Here is a 21272-nt window from a genome sequence, read left to right as displayed (position 1 = left end):
CCCAGGACTGCGGTCGGCTCCCCAGGGCGGTGCTGCAGGAGCTTGGGGCCTCCCCAGGGGCCTGCAGACATTTTGTGCCTGTGCGCGGCTGGCTGCTGGGGTTAGTTCACAGCCAAGGAGTTCTCTGGGTGTGTCTGTCACTTGAAATTACTGGCATCATGTTGTGCTTCAAGTCTCTGACTTGGGCTTTAGCCCTTGCTGCCTCGGTGCTGGCAATGTGAGCAGATGAGTGAGTTCTCTCAGTGATGGGAAATGAGTGGCTGTGGCTTGCTAGGCCAGTTTTATTTCCACTCTACGTTGTCTACTTTCTGAGAGGCTTCACCTTTGGATCAGTGGGATGGAGAGGAGCTGCCAGTGAAACTGTGCCTCCTGCTGAGGAGTGCTCAGCAAGGGACAGAGCCCTGCCTCTCTCCTCCCCAGGCAGATGGTGCTGCTTGCTCTCAGGATGCTCTGCTTGTAGAGTCTTCTGAGCACAGACCGACTTCAGTGGCCAGGCCACTCACCTGAGGACCAGGTGACATAAAGCAATCAATTGCACAATTGCATCTATGTGGCAGGGTCATCTTTTATTGCTCCTTGCTAAATAAATAATGTCAGAGTCACAAGTATCCCAGCTCAAGTCACAAATATCCCAGTTCAACTATTTTGGGGCTTTCATTTCGGGGCTTTCCCCCTCCTCCCCTTTCTATTTTCATTGCTGGAAGCTGAGGGCAGCTCATGGGATGAATATTTCACTCCAGACTTCCATTCAGCTGTTAAGTCAGGATGTTTGCCGGAAATGAAATTCTTTCTTGTATCTCCAGGATAATAGCTGGGTAGGATGGTGGATGGCTCATTCAGGATGAGACATTACAACACTTTTATTCCTGGCATAGGATGGCGTGTGGCTGTACTGCCTGTGGCAAGGTGCTTGGCTGACAGTGCTTCTTTAAGGAGATTTTTTAAAAAAGTAAATACTTTTTGTCTGTTTTGCCTAGTGAGTTCTGCAGGCTGGGACATCTTGTATCGGAAAGGGATCCATCAATTCATGTGTTAGATACCTGCTGCCCTCTAATGGCTGTCGGTCCCTGCGAGTCTTGGGACAGCACGGGTTTTGTGCGCTCAGTGAAAGAAATCTGCTTAGCTCAGGACTTTACCCAGTGTTTTTGTAGCATGGGAAAAATCTCTGGAAAGAAAGTGTGGTGAGATCTCTTCACTACTCGTCATGGTTTAGTGTGTCTCTTCCCTGTACTCGGTGCAAAGCCCATCATTTGCTCCTTGCTTTTGCCGCATCACATCCTGCTTTGATTCCTGTTAGGGAAGTACTTGCCTGTCCTAAGGCAAGGCTTTAGATGCAATTTAGACGGTGGACAAAGAATAGTAACGGCCCAGCCCTTGAACTCCATCATCTTTCTGCAGACTACAGGAGACCTGGTCAGAAAGACACTCCTCTGGACTTGCCCAAACAGTTGGAGAGAGTTCAGACAGCTCTGTTTGTGAAAAGTTTTTCTGTAGTAACGAAGACACAAAGTGTCAACTTCTGCTTGCTCACTACCAGACCTGTAATAATGTCTGCTCTGTTCTGAGAAAATTATCGGTGCCCTGCCTGCCTTGTTGACTTAGAGGGATTACATTTCTTGGGAAGTGGGACCATGCAGTTCCCTGCTGAATGGCTTGCTCCTGCTTATCAGTGGGCAAGGTACAGCATGTTGTTCCCTTGGGAGCATTCCCTGAATCAACACAGGCTCCCTGAAAAGCCTGGTGCTCATTGATTGTTGTGGAGTCCTGTTTTTTTCCCCAGAACCAAAATCTTTAAGACTGTCTGGGGGTACACTGATGTATTGGAGCAGCACTGGGGAAGCAGTAAGATATCTGGAAGGAATTTTGCAGATGACTTAATGATCAGTGAAGTTTGAAGAATGGTACCGACACAGCCTGCATCTCTTTGCCAAGGAATCTAGCATCCTACTGAGGACTGGAGTCCATAAGCAACAGGGGAGAATGAAAGATGAATTGCAGTTAAGCACACAAACAGGCACTCTGAGAACACTTGGAAGAAAATTCCAGGAGCTGGGGCCTGGCTTTGTTCTCTCTTTTAACTTTACTGCTTTTGCTAATTTTGATAACAATCTCGGTGAGAACACAGGATCACAACTGCTGTTCCACCACAGTTAACTGGCCTCAGTGAAAGTTTAATGAAAACAGCAAGGCTACAATCTTTGATATTCCCTCTTCTATTCAGCCTGAAAAGTACAGTTTTAGTGCTCTGTTTATAAAATACATTTAAAATTTTTGTTCATACATTTTGAAATGTGGAAGGGGGTAGTGGGGAGAAAGCCTGGCTTCATTCAAATCAGTGGGAGTTTTGCCACGATTTACATGGGCCAGAATTTCATCCTTGTTTATATAGTTTTGCAGCCAGGCTGAAGAACTCTTCGGATGCCTGGGCCAGAAAAAGAAATCTTGAATCTTAACACTGCTGTGAACAGTTGGGGTAAGAATGCTGGGAAAGTCCCAAGGAAATTGAACTGGCATAGAAGTCATGTTTAGCCGGCCGTGTTTTGGATGCTTTTGTTGTGCTCTCCATCTCCTCTCTCGCTGCCTGAACTGCGAATGATGAGCTGCAGACCAACCTGATCTGCAGATGGCTGCAGTTCTGACACGTAGCCATCTGCAAAGCCTTCACCAGCAGGGGAATGCCGGGTAGCTTTTTAAGATCAGATAATAGGCTGGTGCAAGACAACCAGAAGTCTGAACATACTTAGTAAGCAATGTTCCTGACTAATGTAGGCAGCAGTCTGTTTAATAGCAATCTGCACTCGGTAGCCAAAGTGCTATGGGATGTGCTTGGATCAGGTTTGGGCACGCACCAAGTTAAAAAACTGCTCTGTTACACAGGTTGCTTTTTCTAAGCTGCCATTATAGGTCAGTGCAACACACTGAACTAGGAACCATGTGTGAAAAGGATTTCTAGGTCACATCTCTGTTGCTGAACATTTGCATCCATGGGGTTTTCAGGTGGTCTTTCTATATCTAGTAGCACTCATCAGCTTCTAAATTCCTCAGTCTGTGTCTGTACAGCAAAGAGCATGTGCAGCTGTTCATTTAATTTAACAGATCCTACACCTCATGTTCCAGAATCACAATGAACATACTTAAAATTTCTATTTTGGGTAGAACAGTGAAACCACTAAGTTGCAGTGTAGTTTTTACCTCAGAAATTGCACTGATTTTAAAAATGGCAACATCTGTGCAGCTTCCTTTGTTAAAACACTGGGATGCAAGATGCCTTACAAACTAACATGAACATTCACATGCATCTGCAATGCTTTAAAGTGGTTGTATGATTTTAAAGTAATTTATTTTCTCAGGTACCAGCAAGGGCTATTCTGGATTGTTAAAATGACAACCCTTAAGGTAGAGCTTTGGGCTAAAAATAAGCCTCTTCATCCAAGCGTCCACATAAGGCTGTGCTATGCTCCATAGCTTATCTGGTCACAGTGACTTCAGAGGGACTGTGTTGAAGAATGCAAGGTAAAAATTTGGTCCCAGGTTCTGATCTCAGATCCTCCTGTAGGCCACAGAAAAGTGTAAATTAATACTGTCCCTTCTTCCCGCAGAATTTCCCTCAAAACTACAAAGATCCGATCAAGTTAAGACTAATCCTGGACCCCAACATGATGCCTGAGGAGTTGCTGGGCTGGATCCTATGGGCATTGTACAAAAACGAAACAAAACAAAACAAAACCCAACAGTCCTGCTAACACAGGTTGGATTTCTGCCTGAGCGAGACCTACTAGCTTTGACACTTGGTGAGTGAAAAGTGAAATTGTTGGGGTGGCTTTCCCATTTTCTTCAAATAAATATGTTAAAACTCTCACCAAAAGCAATTCTCCACACAGAAGCAGTTTGGGTTCTTCTTCTAGGCAGAACTCACCAGGGAGAATTTTGTTGAATCTCACTGATATGCTGGTGGCTGTAATGAGCTGGACATAAACAGACTAAAGGGACAGCCCACAGGCCTTCCCTTTCCCCTACCAGTGGAAAAGGGATGGGTGAGATTTCCCTGCTGTTGTTTAGCTACTGGTTAATAGAAGAAGCTGTTCTGTATTTGAGCTTGTGCTGGTTGAGCAGCCCTGTCTGCAGCTGTATCGTGTTACACACTGTTATGCAACCCCATCCTCCTTGCAAACAATGACAGGAGCAACCTAAATCATGAAACATGAAGACTATAATTAAAGAGGGGAAAGTGCTTATTTGGCATTTGGGTACCCACAGCCAATTCAGATTAGCTGAACTAGCAAATCACTTGGCACAAGCTTAATGAGAATAACATTTGCACTGGACTAAATGATGGTTGTTTTACCCTACTGCTGGCCAAGACAGTAGTGTAACCTGAGTGATGCTGCCATGGCTTGGGCAGTTCTCTTTCTTCTTAACAGACAGTGACATTTACACCACAAACAGGAAGAGCTTTTGCAGTCAAAGGCTTTGCCTCAGGTTCTGAAACTATTAGCACCCAGAGGAGCTCCGGCCTAGTGTGATGCTTCAGGTCTGTTTCTTATGATTGGAAGTTTGCAGGTGGACAAATCTGACAGTATCTGCTCAGACTGTGCCCTGCTGAGCTTGCCCTCCTCATGCTGGTTGGGGGGTTTATGCACCTGCAGAGCTTATAGCTACAGTTGGCTGTGAAAAGTGGAAGCTGACAGCTAGGAACTCTGAAACTAAAGAGTGTGTGCAAGTGTGCAGAGCTTCTGAAAACTTTGGAAAGTGCTTCTGAACACTCTGCTCCTTTCCTCCCTCCCCCCTCTTAAAAAAAAAAGACCCAGTTTTTAAGATCTGATATTTCTTTCAGAGTTTTCTTGCTGGAGGTCCTCCTTGGGGAGCCCAGATTAGTAGCTTATGGAGGCATTAATAGAACAGCAGCTGTTGAATGTTAAACAAAGAGAGATTTTCATCCAACTGATTGCTAGATATTAGAATTAAATAAGAATTATTTAAGAATAAAGGCTCTGCTTCCCTTTTAGCTTGCAGATTTATGCTGGTGAACATCTCCAAGGAACTCTGTTGAGTTTTCTGATTTGTGCCACAGTCATCAGGACTCCTAAAGTTCTAAGCAAGCTGAAAAAAAAGGTGAATGTTTTATGTTGCTGCCTTGGGGACTGTGAAACTATATACCTGCTGGCTCTTCAGCTGACCCTAGAGATATTTAGTGGAGGGAGAAAAAGAGCTTAAGTTTGAAATATAAAATATGGGGAAGATGAATCAGCTCTATTTTGATGCTGTTGGCTCCACCCACCAGTTTTAATCATGCATCTTCCCCTTTTTCCTGCCATAATTATTCTCTGCACATAGTTAGGATTATTTTATTGATCAGTGAATGCCAGAAAGGATGATAGTTACACTGTCTCAGTATCAGTGACATCCACATCTTACAAATTTATATTGGATATGAAGATAATCACCTGTGACTTTGGGCAAGTAGGTCAACAGTTTATGGAGAGTTCTGCAAAATACTGATGACAAAACACTGCAGGATCTCTACCACTGGTTGCATAGTGAACAGTTTCTTCTTTCTGACAGTTCCACAGCTGTCTGAAACCCTGCATTATCCCTTCCCACAACCATCCCATCACAGCCAGAAGCTTACCTATCTGAAGAGTCAGCTCTTCAAATGGGAAAATGTTTCATGATATTAAATAACAGCTCCACTTCTCCATATGCATACATTTTTCACAGTTAATCTCTCATTCCTTTGCCTCAGTCTCTGGGAAGATAAGATGTCTGCATCTTCATCTTGAAAATAGTTCTGCCATAGTTGCCCAGACAGTTAGCTAAATTTAAGATGCAACAGGTTATTCCCCAAAGGCATCTTAAAGGCTGGGTCTGTTTGCCAGGAGAGTGCAATATCACATTTTACTGGATGACACATGATACATCACTTCTGCCAACACAACAAGACACTTCTTGAGCCCAGGTGTACCATACCCCAGCCTCATCTCAGAGCCCCACATTCAGATATGCTTCCTAACCTTCTCCATGTTTTAGGCCCTCATTTGTTTGTACATCCTGGGATGGGAACCTCAGCAGCCCTGGGCCAGCTGAGCTCTGCTTTTGCTTAGCTTCTCTATATACTTTGGGTGCAAACCATGATGATTTTTCATGCTAACAAGTCCTTAATTGCACCCATGTTTAGATTCATCCTGAGCTGAGCTGCAGCAAGTGGTTCACGTTCCTGACCGTGTAGCAGGTGACCAGTCTTAAATGCTGATACAGAGGGGATATTTACAAATTGGGTAATTTCTAATATGTAAGACCTAACAGAGCCTAGGCAGGGCTGTGAATGCAGGGGGGAATTTGCAAATGGAGCTAAGGGAGTTCATTCAGAACTTACCTTAAGGTCTGACCCTGACTGACTTGGCCTCACTAGCAGCTCTTACTTTCCCTTTAGGAAGGATGGAAGTGGGAGAAGAGGAGGCTGGAAGCATTATTCCTAGTTCAGGTTCCTGCCTTCTCCTTCATAGAGAGATAAATCGATCTGATATTCCATGTACAGGAATTTCTCTGGTACTGTTGCCAGATAATTTTTAAAGAAGTATATTGTTTATTTTTAATTCTTTAAACATGGGCTTAAGTTCATAGATAACTGTCCTTTTATACATATATATACATATATATACATATATTTAAAGCTACTTTAGGAATATTTACAGCTAGGCTGATGCTGAGTGTCAGAACTTGGCTCTTTGGGATGCTGCAAGGAGCATAGGGATTAAAACTGCCTAGGGACAGCAAAAGGAAGGTTCTTTAGCAGCCTGTGGTATCACCCTTTCAAAGTTTCTCATTTTTCTCCTGGGAAAACTGTTTTTGTGGATCACAGTGCCTTGTTGAATGAAGGACTAGTTGGGTATTTGATATTTTTTCAGAAGTCATGTATTTACAAAGTTAGAGGTCGACATCAAACACTTAAGAAGGTGGAATTGTGTGTTATGTTGGTGTATTCTTTTCTTTCCAAGTCCTTTCTTCCTTCCTTCCTTCCACACTATCAGTGTGTTTTCTACTTTAACTTTGTAATGCCAAAAGCCAATTGAGCTGGGTTGTTCTCTTTTTCAACTTTTACTGATTCTAGTCAAATACAAAGAGTTAATCTTTTCTACATATGTTAAAACAAAGGTTTTCTTCTGGCTCAAGTGCTGCTTTGTTAAAGTCTGTCTTTTCTTTACTCTCTCTACTTTTTAGAATCAAATTTATGGTTACATCTCCACAGAGTATGAAAGTTTCTTTTTATTATTATTTTAAGTAAAATATATAACTGCCGTGGTCTCCCACTTCCTGGATGACATTGGCAACTTTACTTGTGGCTACTGACATTTCAAGAGACCCATCTTATACAGGCAGTCTGTGTTTGGCTAAATTTAGCAAGCCATGGATCAAGTGGCAAGTATGTTCCACCCTGAAACCTATTTTTGGGAGGAACTCAGCATAGGCACCAAGAGGTTAAAAAACTGTGTGGGGGAGAAGAAAAAAAAAAAAAAAAGACAAGAAGCAAAATATTTTGCAAGAATCGTTGCTATGTTCTGAGCTTCAGCTCTTGAACACTGTGGCTCTGAATCACGTTCACTGGGGAAACAGCTGCAGCTGTTTAAGATGCTACTGCTCCTCAGCTGTTTGTTACCTTCCTTTTGCAGGCTGGGGGCTGAACACAAACCTTCCTCAGCAGTTTAGACTTAATGTTACCCTTTCTAACATGAGGCAAATAAGACCCAGGCATGGGTCTTTCTGCCAGCGTCACTGGGGAGTGCAGCAGCCCCTGCAAGAGAGTTGGGGTGGGCATGGGTAGTGTAAGCAGCCCCAGTGAGTTTCTGTAATGCATTTGGAAGGGTTACATTTATGTGCGCTGTGTGCCTGAGAGTCCTGACTGTATTCTGCTGTCCCTGATCCTGAAATATGTTTCTACATATTCGGTTGTTAAAACTAACTGGGTTAGTTAAAAGTGTTTTGGAAAATCGACTTAACTAAATCACAGAGAAACCATGGTGTGGATATGCTGGTCTGTAATTAATTGATGAGTGCAGTGCTGACCAGATAAAAACTGCTTGTCAGCTCATAGCAGTTCACTCGTATGGGTTGGTGCACATTTATCCCAGCAGTTTAAACCTTGTGTTGATTCAGTGGCTTCCAGACGCTGTTTATTCCCTCCTATAGAAGTGTACATTAGCCAAAAGGATTTGTAATGCTGTCCTACAACAGAGGTGTAGCACTGTGTGCCCATCTTCTCCCAACTGCCAGGGCCGCTCTGGGATGGAAGATGCAAAGCAGACTGCCTCTCTGGGAGCCCTGCCAGCAGCTGACTCAAGGTGAAGGATCCTGGAGACTGTCTGTAATGGGTGAGAGCCGCACCCGGTCTCGCTCAGCAGCACACCTGGTGCTGTCCGCTTCAGCAGGGGTTGGGAAAGGCACTGGTGTGTGCTGGCACAGCCCCCTGACACCGTGTCTGTGGCTGATCCCAGCTGCAGCCAAACCAGCCCTGTGCACTCACAAAGCTTTGAGGTCTCGCACTGCCCCAGCCTGTGCGGGTGGGGAGCTGGCACAGCCCCTCTCCCTCCCTCCCTCCCTGCTGGAGGAGAGAGATGGCTGAAACTAGTCTGGGAGCAGGTGACTCATGGGCTGGCTCCTTGCTTCCTCTTGGGGCAGCCTCTTGCTTGAGGATCCAGAGGCATGTCAGAGACAGGAAAGGGACAGTTAGTTTCTAGGGGGGATGCTGGGCTGGCAATTTGGAAGTGTAGGAGATTCCCAGCTGTGCTACTGGCCTCAGCTTCCCTGGGAAACAAAACAGAGATAATAATTACACTGTCATAGATTTCAGGCTCTGGAATATTGAACATTACTTAAGGGAGTATTCATGGGCCTATCACTTTTGTGGTTTTATTAGCAATACTGGCACTTAAAATGACAATAATCTGGGTATCTACCAGACCTTCATAAAAGAGTCAAAAGCTGTTTGCTTTTTCCTTTACTGAGCCCATCAACAGGCAGAATAGTTCAGGGTCTTCTGAGTCAGCTGTTAGTGTAGTGTGAGAGCAAGCATGATTAAGATTTTTTGAAGAAGTACTACAATGTAGGAAAAAAAGAAGAGGCAGTTCTCTTTTTTGTTAGAAGTACTAAGCAAGTCATTATTATTATATCTTAACACAGAGGTTTTGACCAGCCTTAAAGGCATCATGATAATGGTGAAACTAATGTGGTAAGCACTTTTAGTGCCCGAGTGTTTAGGAGTATTTAGAAGCATTGCTTTCCTAAGCATTGAGTACTCTTCTTTTTCACAAAAGTCATGAGAGCATATGGTACTCAGCCTTGAAAACATCTTGATCTCTGCAAAACCAGATAAGGCCATGTTTATTTTGTATTCCTAGAGCTGGGGTGGGGGTGGGGGGAATCCCATCCCATACCTGACCTGAAGGAAGCACACCTAATTTTTCCCCTTCATGGGAAAAAATCAAATATTTCTAAAACCACAAGCAGCTACCCCGTAAGAAACCAGAAACCTTTAATACCATTTAAACCATTTAATAATGAGATATAAGTGAGCAGCTTTAAAATCCCAAGAAAAGAATAAAGAATTAAGCCTCTTGAAAACATCTCTTGGCCTTATTTGGGACAACACAGATTGGAGTACAATTTTCAGATTAGGCTCATCCTCCCCTAATTTTGCTTTGGTGAAAGTGAGTAGAAGGGGCCATTTCAGCCCTCTTCCTGCATGAAGGATGCAGCAGTGTGAAAGAACAGAAAGGAATACTTCAAGGCTGCTTGGAAAGAGAAGGAATTTAATTCCCACCTTAATTGGGGATCTTTTCTATTGATTTCAGCAAGGGCTGGTGCAGACACAAATACACTGAGGTCAAACTGCAAACAGACTAAACAGACTCACTGAAACTGGTGGTGGAGGGAGAATCTGCACACACTGCTTCCCTTTAGCAGCAGAAGTAGAAAAGAGTTAAGACCCTAATGCTACCTGAAGGTGGAAATACTGGAACCCCTCCCTCACAAAGGATGAGCAGCAGGGGCTTCAGCTGGCTATTGACTTTTCAAGTTTGAAAGGATTGAGGAAGGAAAAATGATAGTGTTCTTGTAATGACCAAGGAAGTCTGTCCTAATGGCTAGCTGCTACTGAACACACTTCCCAGGTCTCCCCTTTCCTCCGCTCCTCCTTCCTGGCTCTGAAAATGAGATGCCTAAGGAGACACAAACACAGTATCCTTCATCTCCCTGACAGTGACTCCTTTCCCCCCTCCTCCATTTTTCTTTTTTTTCCTTCCCCCCCCCTCCCCCTTTTCACCCTTTTGCCTGTTTATGTCTTTCCCTTCTTTTTCTCTCTCTTCTTTTTTTTTTTTTTCCCCCCCCAGTAGCATCAGCTTGCTGTGGGATAGCAGGGATGGTCGTGCTGGCCTGAGGGAGAAGCTCAGCTGCAGACAGGGGTTGCAAGGGTGTGAGAGCCAGTGATCTGAGGGCGATTCTCAGGAAAAGAAAATCTGCTGACTTGTGTTGGCAGCTGAAGCTGTTAATGAAGGGGCTGTGTATCTGCTGCAGGAACTGAGCAGATGTATTAATGCCTGGTATTGTCAGGTTTGCTAGCACACCAGCCTGTTACTGGAGGTGGCTTGGGAGCAATATATGCTGTGCTCAGCTGTCCAGTCTGCAGGGCAGTAATTTCTGGCACAGAAAGGGTCAGTGGCCTGCAGTTGGCAGTGTCCTTGAGTCCTGCAGCAGGAATAGCCAGGGCCACTGTCAAAGTTTGAAGAGGCTTTTAAACAGAGTTCAAATGAATTTCAAAAGGTGACATGAGAATGTGAGCAAATACATTGCTTGTTTGATCCCTCCTGTGTTCATCGTTGGGGGGGAAGACAAAAGGAATTTGTGCATTCTTTCAAAGGAATGGAGGGAACACCCCATTCAGCTACCAAATCTGCTTGTAATGGAAACTTACCACTCCCTGCATTTTTGGCTGGCTGCAGAGGTCAGAAGGGGTAACAGTAGTGCTGTGCTGGGGTTAGTGTTGTTCTATCTCTGAGGAGGAAATTTTGTCTTGTCAATGTAGATTGAAATAATCTTACTATGGACACAGATGATATTTAAGCCATTAACACATCAGTGATAAATATCTCCTCATGTGGTAAAGTCCTAGAAAAGTGGCTTTGATAAAAATCAAGATGATTGTCTAACTGGAAACTTTCTATTTTCAAGGCATTTGGACTGTGTTGCTGTATGTATAGATGTGCTCTGACAAGTAAGATCCCAGTTTCTGGGCAATTTCTAAGGCTTCTGGTTTGGTCCTTGTCACCTGTTTAGAGAGCCCTTCAAAGCAGGCAGTGGGCTACTCTTAAATGCTGGTCCTGGCAGTGCACTTGTAGCTGAGGCATTGCAGCCCCATCTGTGTTTCATGATGGTCTTTTCTGTATCAGGAGGCCAGGTGTGAGTTCTCTCAGTGGGAGAGGAGAGGCTGCCAGGCCCTCAGGAAAGCTGGCAATTGGCTTGGTTTCCAGAAAAAAATCAGTGCTTGTGGGCAGTTTCTATAATGAATCCCAGGAGCTTGGGATTATTGGAATCTTGGAAAATTATTTTCTCTGGTACCACCATCTCAGCATCATCCTTCTGATGGCCTTAGTGGAAAGCAGGGTGGGCACAGGCTTGTCTGAGTGCTTACAACAAAGGCAGTGTTTCTGAGAAGTGTTGAGCTGTCTGCACGTACACAGGTTGGCTCTTCCATCTGTGTGACGTGCGATGCTCAGGAAAGGTGAGGTGTGTGGTTCTCACGTGGCAAGAAGAACCTGTGGCCTGTCTAGCCAGCAACTGGGGCACTGCTGTCCCGGAGTGCCTGGCTCGCAAAGCCCGATTTGCTGGTAGTCTCTGCAGTTGTGGTAGAGAAGGGCCAAGTTTCAGGGAGGAAAAACGTGGCCATGAGAACTTTTAACTCACTAAAAAAAGACACAGACACTGCAATCTTTGCTATGACTCATCTGGGCTGTTACTTGAAAAAGGCAGGCTGAGCAGTTGAGGACCTCCTTCCTCAAGGGAGCAGCACTCATTTGTGAACTCTCTGAAGCCCTGAAAGTAGAAATGGTGTAGGTGAGCAGTTCCCATGCTGAGCCTCTGACCACTGATTTCCCTCAACCATGGCCAGATGCAGCTTAGGGAGAGATAGCAGGTCACGGCTGGCTGCTTGCTTCCCACCTGTTGCCTCCACTGCTGCTAAACAAGTTTGAGAAGTAAAAATCCAGCGTATATGTTCTCTTTCTCTTAAATATATGACATATATGTCATCTTTCTCTTAAAAACAGATGATGAAACAGTTGCAGGAATATCAATAATTCCTAGATGGTGGGGCTTTGCTCTGTAGTGAGCGTTGCTGATGGGGAAGGGGTGTCTATGAAGAAAGCTGGTGTCTGCCTTATCAAAGTGTGAGTGGAGATAATTTCAGGATGTTCTGACAATGTTTTTCCCACTTGGAACTTCATTACATGTTCACAGAGAGTCAAAGCACTGCTGTGAACTGCAGCAGCTTGTTCAGTCACCTCCCTTCAGTGAACAAGCCGTACTCTCGTGGGGCCTTGCTGGGACATGAAAGTGCCGACATGCATTCTGGAAAACCTTGCGGCATCATCGCTGCCTCCTCCCTGGGGATTAGGGACTTGTTGAGTCCTATGAGGAAAGCCTGACCCCCCAGCTCAGCGAGTCGTGGTACAAACTGCTGAGAGGGGCAGGTCAGTGCTGTTTCAGTGTCCGGCAGCCCGGGCTGTGCGGGGCAGAGGGGCCCGGCTGTCCCGGGCAGCGCTGCTGTTTGCTCAGGGAGCGGGAGCCGGGCGATAAGGCGTCCCTCGAGATAAAGCGCTTTTGTTGTTTGCCTGCTGGGTCAGGGCTCGCTAGGTGTTCTGCATTGCTGGGCGTTGAGGGTGTAGGCCGCTTAAAAGAAATTTTAAAAGGGACTTTGAATGGGCTGGGTCAAGGTGTCAGAGGGTTAAACCAGAACAGTTCCGGCACTTGCTAGGGGAGAAAGTTGTAAAACATCACCTATGCCGAGTGTACCTCTTCCTCTCAGCCGGCCAGCCCTTCATGCGAGAGGAAAACAATCGTGAGATCGCAAAGCCATCGCCTGTTCGACCAGGTTTTTTTTGGTTTTTTGTTTTGTGTTTTTTTGTTTTCAGGCCAGTTTTTGCTATAGTGTATCGCCACCCTCAAGGCAGGAAAAAAGATTACTGGGGGGAGGTAGGAACGGAAAAAAACCCCAAAGCCGACAAAAATCCAGCGTAGTGCGAAGGCTCAGCAGTTTAAGAGTGCCACCTCCTGGCTGGCCCTGGCAGGGGAGGGTGTCCCAGCTTCCCGCTGACGTGTCCCACTCCTCGTCACCAGCAGCAGCCCTGGAGTCCCGCACACGGATTTATCGCCGAGCGATGGACGCTGCGGGGCTGCCAAGGGGAAAACAAGCTGCAGCTTTAGGCCTGGTCAGTGCAGCAGCCGGGAACGGCCTTTGGTGTGCAAAGGCTGGCCCAAACGGGATTTTTTCCACTTCATGCAAGCACCTCAATTTGTTTGGTTTGGGGTTTTTTGTTTGTTTTGGTTTGGGGTTTTTTTTATTGCATCGGATGAAAAGACGCCCTGATCTCTCCTCCTCCTGCAGGGATGGGGAGCTCAGAACATAAAATGTTTTGATTCATAGTGGGGTGGGGGCGACAGGACAGGTCCTCTTTGGTAAGGTCAGATTAATTGTCCAAATACTAATACTTAAATATTTAAAGGAAAAAATGTAAGAAGGTACTTTGAAATGAAATCACCTTGTCTATGGCACTCTTGTAAAGATTTCTCCTTAGAACAGACCAGATTTTCCTGATTTAAGGAGGTGGCTGTGTCCCATCCTCTTGGCATCTGATCTGTTAGTGCCAATTAGCACAGGACCTGGACTGCCACACAAGGCAGCATGGATGTAGGCAGGCAGCCCTGCTGGGACTGCTGCAAATACCTCCTCAGCCAGGATGACATGAGGAATGGCATGGCTCGGCTCCTCCTTGAGATGGGGAGGGGATCAGCTGGAGAGCTAGGACTTGCCTAGGACTGAGGAGCTGTAGCTCAGTACTGCAGAAAAAGGTGTCCTTAGGGATGCCAGTAGAACAGTGTCTCAGCTTTGGAGGCCACCTTGATTTCCCTGGAGGACTGAGTTCACAAAATTATTTTTACTGTGTTGCACTGGAGTTTCCATGAAGCTGAGCAGGACTTGGGACTGCCCTGCAAATGAGCACCAGTCCTGCAGCAGTTTAAGCATCTCTTAACCTCCCACCTTGTTTCCCCACTTGCGGCTACAGAACTTCTACGACCCTAGTAGAGCCAGTCCAAGAAGAAAGCCCAAGGCAGAGGCAAGCAGCCTTCTGCTGGTGTGGTTTGTGTGCAGCAGAGCAGAATGAACCTTGTGTGGGTGCAAGGGAGGGAAGAGAGTGCACAGCTGAGGTGGCACAGGCATGAGCACAGCTCCAGGGGCCTTGATGCTCTGCTGCGTTTGTGATGGCTCCCAATGCAGCTCCCAGTGCAGCTGGGGCAGGCCTTCATAAGCAGGGTGCACTTCCTGAGGCACATCAGCTGCTTCAACATGGTCTCAAGAGCACTTGGAGGTGTGCAGGACCTTATAGGTACAGGCAGCATTTCCCTGTCTACGGAAACAATTTGTCTTTGCCGATGTTCCAGTAACAGCATGGGTGTTGAGTTTTATTTTCTCTAGATGGTACAAAATGTAATCACTTATGTACTACAGCAGACTGGCTTTCTAATCTTCCCTCTGATGTACCACTTTGGCAAGTTCTTTGGATTTATATCTATTTCATGGTGTTCCCCATCCTCCTCTCTTTCATCTTATTCTACAGGTGTTTCCTGTGGGTGTAGTTACTATTGAGGAAGGAGGCAGAAACATCTTAAAATCACTGTGGTGGAAAAACCTGGTAGTTTGGTAGTGCCTCATGGGGCAATGTAGAAACCTTAGCAGTGATTTTGATGTGAGCAATGCTGCACCCTGGGGCCTCAATCCTTCAGCCCAGCTGAAGGTTTTGTGGTATGAGGCAGGCCAGAGAATTTTCTGAGCCTAAAATAAGTAAATAAAACTACAGTGCAAGTCCAGTGTCTTGACAGAACCAGGAATTCCTTCAGCCAATTTTGCTGAAGTCCCCTTATTGTCAAGGTACAACTTTATAGTTTTGGACTTCCTTTCAAATAGCTTGTGGTGAGTCTTTGTCTTACCAGTCCTCTCTGCTGTGTGGTTCCTGTCTGAGTCTGAAGGGTTCCTCCATTTAATACATTCTTTAGCCACTGCTCTTTCCAGACAAAAGTGCTTTGCTTTATCTGTCTGCATCCCCTGACTTCAAGCAGAAAGTCTTCAAAATTTAATATTTGTCTGATAGGTCAGTCTCAACTGTGTTTGGGGTTTCATCCTAAAGGGAAGGTAAACCCCAGAAAATTAGGAGAGAAAATACCTCTCCAATACTGAGGCTGCTATCAGTTATATCTCTGCACAGAGAGTTTTTCAGTCAAGCCAACGTAGAAAAATTTCCCTGAATTGTTACCACAGTTGGGCTGAGATTGATATTTTTAAAATTTCTTTCGCCCCTACAGAATAATCTGATGTGGTTAAATCTGGTGATAACCCAAGACTCTGCTTGAGTCTTTTTCTTAGCTGGGCTGTACTTGGGGTTTTTGTTCATATTGTTTTTTGTTGGCCAGTGGGAGCAGTTTGCTATTGTAGACAACACTATAGAAGAGGATTGTGTGAGCAAGCAGTAGTGACTTGGAGGTGAAAGAATCCTGCACTGTTATTTGCTTCCCACCTTATGCAATTGCAGTACCAAAGCCCACTGTAGTAGTGGCTCTAGGCCTGTTTGTTTGTACTCATCATCCACAAGGTACTGATGTTTTTCTGAGCTCTTATGCTTCTTCTTATGTGTTTACCCTTGGAGATGCTGACAAAAGAGTTAGGAGTGGAAAAATATTGTGTGTTCTTGATCTGGGTCTGTAGTTCCCTAGGAATCCAGGGAGGCCTTGAATTTGATGTTGCTTTCCTGTTTTTAGGGAACAGACCAAGCTGTGAATAATAAATACAAGCTCTGAGGCAAAACTGTTTTCCATTCATAAAATGCAACATTAAAGACTGAACAGTAATTTCTTAGCCTGCTGCCAAGCAATAGAAATTCTGTGTTGGGGCTAGAGAGCTACTGACAGCTTCTTCAGCTTTTGCTGTGACATAGTTAATAAATTGGTTTATCTTTGATTTTTATGTAGATAGAACAAAAGTGTCTCCAGCTAAGTGATGCAGATTCATGTAGTTTTCAATCTGAGGAGTTTGAACTTGGAAAAATAAAGGCAAAGCAAGTACCGTTCTTCTGCTGGCTTCTCTCTTGGCTTTCAGAATGAGAAATAACTAGGGCAAAACTTGAATACTTCAAGAAAGAGGAGATGAAAGTTATAGTATTGGGTTTGGGGCTGAATCAAAAGTTACTGTGTAGACACTGAAGTTTCTGCTCCAGTGATGTTGGTGTGAGAAATCAAATCATAGGACGCCAATAGGTTTCTGTGGTCTGGATCCTGCATTTATTTGTATTTCAGCATCTGAGGGGTCCTGTTGGAGCCCAGGCAGAGCACTGCAGGGAGGGAGGGTTAAATCATTGTCAGTGATGCACTGATTGAGGAGGATCTCTGATTTGAGTGCTCTTGTAAAGAGCATCTCAAGCATTCAGTAGGGAAATCTGATTGTGACTTGCTGTCCTCCCACCCTGGATCAGGCTGTTGTTCTCTGAACTGATGACTATCAAGGAGTAGAAAGAGGTGAAGGTTTGCAAGGGGCAAGAGAGCATCCTGGATCAAAGTGTTTATTTTTCAAGGTAAAGCTGCATTAAAATGGGGAGAAGCAGACCAGCAACAGTGAAGAACATAATCTGTGCATTTTATCACTCTCCTAACTCCAGCTGTAAAATTTACCATAGGAAGGCTAATAAAATGGGAGCCACACAAGCAAACAGAGGGCACAGGATTATCAGCAAACATTTATTTTGGCTCTGGTGGAGCCACTCCCCTGATCAAAGCAGTTGGAGTTTGAACCTCTTTTAAGTTGTTCCCTGCTTGGACTGGGAGTGCCCTGATCTTGCATTGATGGCTTCAGTATCATCTGTGCAGCTGCGTGGAAGGAGAGTATCAGGAGGGAGAGGGAAATTGTGTGAGGCTGCTTTACTGCAGTGTGAGACAACAGAAGCTTATTTTAGCTTTGCCAGCAACTGCCTGGTTTAGGAAAAACAACCTTAGGCTTATTGTATAACTAGATGGTATAGGCATTATCACAGGGCCAACAGGGAATGCTTTACCATTTGCAGGCTCATGTCTGGCACACTGAGTAGCTGTGTAATCCTTATCAACAAAATAGCCCGCTGGCAGAAATCACCTTGAGCCCCAGGCTCTTCCCTTCTGGAGCCTCTTCTCTGACTGATTTCTTTGTTCAGGGTTTCCCCTTTCTCCTCCAACAAGAGCTGCTTGAATCCCTTTTGGCAATGAGTCTCTTGGCTGAAACAAACATCTCGCCTCTGATCCTTTCAGGCTCCATGGTTGATGTCTAAAGGGGGGGGGGCTCACTTGGTGAATGTAGTGTTCTTGTTCAGTCTCACTGGCTGGGGAAATACATAAAGAGCTTCTGGAAGGAGGTACATGGGTGAGAACCAGAGTAGCCTCACGAGAGAAACAGAGGAGAATGTTTTTAAGTCTTCAGGAATGGGATCTTTCTATGCAAACATCTTGCATCTCACTTTGTGTTAAGGGCAGAACAAAGGCAACTTTACTTCTGACTTGCTTTACGTGTTTTTTTTTTTTCCTCTTTATCTGTTTTGTCCATTCTGTATTTCTTTTATTTATTTTGTACTCTGTTGGAGAGATTGTTGTAGAAACCTGCATGCTTGAGTTCAAATTCATTTTAAGGCAAACTCATAACGTGTTTGCATTAGAGAGGCACTAGAGAGGCAAGAGTGAAGCTGGGCTTGAATGTAGCTCTCATGATTTGAACAGCTCTCCTTCCTGGGTCAGGGCAGTGCAGAAGCACCAGAGAGAGTCCCTGCCTCCAAGGGGAGACTGGGCTGAGCAGCAAGGGAAGAGAGCAGGCAGCAGGAAGTTAACCCTGTGGGCGTTGGACTGCAAAGGATTGCTTCGTAATATATTTTTTTACAGTTTTTACACCCTGGATTTTTTTACAGTTCTTATTTTTAAAGAACTCCACATGACCAGCCAATGTTAGGCCTGAGTACTTGTTTTTGAGGCCTCCTGGAGGTGTGGATGTTGAGGGGAAACGGAAGCAATCTGTAAGGCTGACAGAGCAATTCAAGCAAGACTTCCCCCTTGCTCTTCCAGGGTGAAATGTGTGACTTTCTGCCCTCATATCTGCCACAGTCAGCATTCTTGCACTGCATGAGGAAGGTCCTGCATCCATATGTGAGGTCTGGGAATGTTTTCCTGTTCTCAGCTGGTTGATCCCTGTAGCATATGCCCCATCCTACTGCTGCACAGAAAGGAGGCTCTCAGCAGTTAACAGCCCTGGAAGGAGGCTTGGGGGACAGCTGTATCTGTGGGTGGACCTTCACCATGAAGTGCTGGTATGAAGGAGTGGTGGGAGATCTGTTTGTGTCTGGCAGTCTGGGACTTTGCCTGCTGGGACACAGAAGTCCCTGTGACTGAGGTGTGCATGACTTGGTAGAAACATTGTAGTAGCTGTTTTATCTCAGCTTTAGTTGATCAGTGAGTGTATTTGTAGCACACTGATCACGGTGTTTGCCCTGTGGGAGCTCCTAGGGAGCAGACTTCTGTCCCATTTGTCTCGCTGAAGCGTTTGTCAGTCCCAGGAAGGTTACTTCAGAATGATCCATGAAAGAGATTGGAGTTCGTGCTGCAGGTGGATTCTTCATCGTGGTCCGTTACATGAGAACTGAGGGTAAAGATAAGTTCATACTTTACTTCCCCCGTGTCTTTTGGAACAAAAACTTGATTTCGGTTGGAATAACACCATTTAGATGCTCCTGCTCCCACTACTCTCTTTTCTTGTGCTGCAGAACACCATTAAAATAACAAAGGCAGCCACACTGGAATTATTTTAGGGCTGCACTGGAGATCATAGGAGATGATATATGAGAAATTTAAGCAATGGATATTTATGGAAAGAATAGCATATTTCAATATAACAGAAGTAATGGCATAAAGACAGTTCCAATTCAGGCAATCTTGCCTGAAAGGGCTGAGAATCTGGCCCAGAATCTGACTATGGGGTTCACTTGTGCCTCATACCCCTCACTTCAAGGAGATCTGTGTGGAAATGTGCAGATCTTTGTTGTAGCAAAACCCCCACCACCTTCTTGCTCAGGCTGCACAAACCTGGGGGATATTGCTCTCTCCTGTGCACAGCTGAACTGTGTTCAGAGCCTGGTTGTTGCTACAGAGACCTTACTAAGCCTTTTGAGGCTCCTTCAGGAGGATAACTGCAGTAGCTGCCAGATATACTGGAATTCAGGTGTTACAGGGTGAATGTACCACAGATCTTCTGGGACAGCAAGGGATTCTTTTGCTGTGCTGGGATCAGTGAAGATGAACTCTGGTTTTGTTGCTTGACCATGCCAAAATGGTATCTGATTAGAAACAGGAATTCCAAGGAAGAAAACAAGGCAGTTCTTAGGCTGAAGGTGTAAAGCCCTCTATAATTTAGAGGACAGCAGAGATCTTGAGCTGTCAACCCCTGAATGATCTTTAGACAACAAATCTCCCTGTCTCTGTCATACGACAAACATGCCTTTCTGCTGCTAGGGAGAAAGCTCCAGGTTAAGTGGTAGAATGTGGATTTAAGATATAGTGGTTTTTCTGTTTAATTTTCATAGAAAAAGGGCAAGCAGTTTTTGTGATAGGAAGCCAAATGCTGTTCAGCTGGTGCTGGGGGTGAGGCTCTACAGTGTTTGTGTGTGAGGTGGACAATGAAGAATCAGAAGATCTCAAGGGGAAGAAGTCTGATGCCTTAGAGATTGAAATCCTATTTTTTTGGTCAGCTGAGACCTCTTACAGCAGATTCTGCTACAGATGCTTTGTGGGAGCCTCTGTACTATGTGGAGGCAAAAGCTTGTTTGCTGTGGTGGGCCTGGGGGCCTCTTCAGATGTGCCCAAGGCTACAAGGAGCCTGGTGAATTTGGCTAAGAGGATCTTGGCTATTATGGGATCAGCTTCAAATACAAGTGCTTGAACTAGCGCTGTGTCTGTTTTTAATCTGCTGATAATGTTTTTAATCTGTCAGATAACAGACCAAGAAGCTTGATGGCAGGAATTTGGGTTTTAGTCATGTTTTTGATGTGTGATTGCAGTGAAACAGAGCTGGGCAAGTGGATTCTTTCTTGAATGCTGCTGCTGAATGGAGTTTTGTTAGCTGCTCCTCAAGGTATGGCTCTTCTGATATCTCATGGGAATCATGGGGATCAGATGAATTTGAAGAGCTGCTGACGTGAAGAGGAAAAAAAAGTTCTTGTGTCTGTACAGTGATACTATTTAATTGTTTATGTGGACCTGAAATGCAGTGATGATGGTGTCTTGGGTTAATTGTTTCCAAATCAGCATCATTTGAAACCTAATTTGGGGAGTGGTGGTCAAAGCTGTGATGCACATTTTCTCCCTTTTCTCTTTTCTCCTTTTTTTCCCCTCTCCAAACCAGGATGTAATAGAAATGGGCTGAAAGTACAGTGTATTTTATGTGCTCTATACCATCTTGTGTGCTTGCTGGTTCATATTCAGCTGCGGTAAGCCACCCTGTATGAGCAGGTCTCAGACTTGCTCTCCATTGCTGGGATAGCAGGTGAGAGTTTTGCTGCACAAGAAGAAAACAAGAGACTCTCCCTTGCTGCTAGCTCTTGGCTGCTCTGAGGTGTTGGTCATCTGTGCACCCTGGATTTTTTGGCTGCTCAGGAATTCGTTTGAGTTGCAGAATGTGGGTGTGTAGGATGCAGGTCATATGTCAGAGCTCCTGGGTGGCCAGATGTGAGCCACAGCTGTACATGTGAGTCCTAGCTGTACATGCTGAATCTCTCCAACAAGAGGCATGCAGCCCAATGCTTGTGACCAGCCTTTGTAAACTTGTGCTCAGCTCCAAGAGCCTCTTGTGTCTCCGATTCCTGTCCATACCTTTTCAAATCATAGCTCAACCCTACTCCAGGGCAGGATCCCAAACAGGTCTCTACACTCTCCAACCCAAGATCCTAATTCCA

At 45.1% G+C, this 21272-nt stretch overlaps 1 long non-coding RNA gene across 4 annotated transcripts in view; it reads left to right on the top strand.

The window, feature by feature from the left end:
* The window catches only part of LOC111924039 (uncharacterized), a 135685-nt gene that overhangs the window by 350 nt on the left and 114063 nt on the right, over positions 1-21272 (top strand). For 3 of the 4 annotated variants that reach the window (XR_015290215.1, XR_002861425.2, XR_015290214.1), the window contains exons 2-4: positions 3351-3513; positions 3600-3791; positions 5007-5112. This is a non-coding gene — a long non-coding RNA (uncharacterized LOC111924039). The remainder of the gene's footprint in view (positions 1-3350; positions 3514-3599; positions 3792-5006; positions 5113-21272) is intronic. The other variant, XR_015290213.1, reaches the window with a different exon arrangement.

This window comes from Cyanistes caeruleus, chromosome 1 (genome assembly GCF_971803275.1).
Source record: "Cyanistes caeruleus chromosome 1, bCyaCae1.hap1.1, whole genome shotgun sequence".
Lineage (NCBI taxonomy): Eukaryota > Metazoa > Chordata > Aves > Passeriformes > Paridae > Cyanistes > Cyanistes caeruleus.
This window is presented reverse-complemented; position numbering and strand designations above follow the sequence as displayed.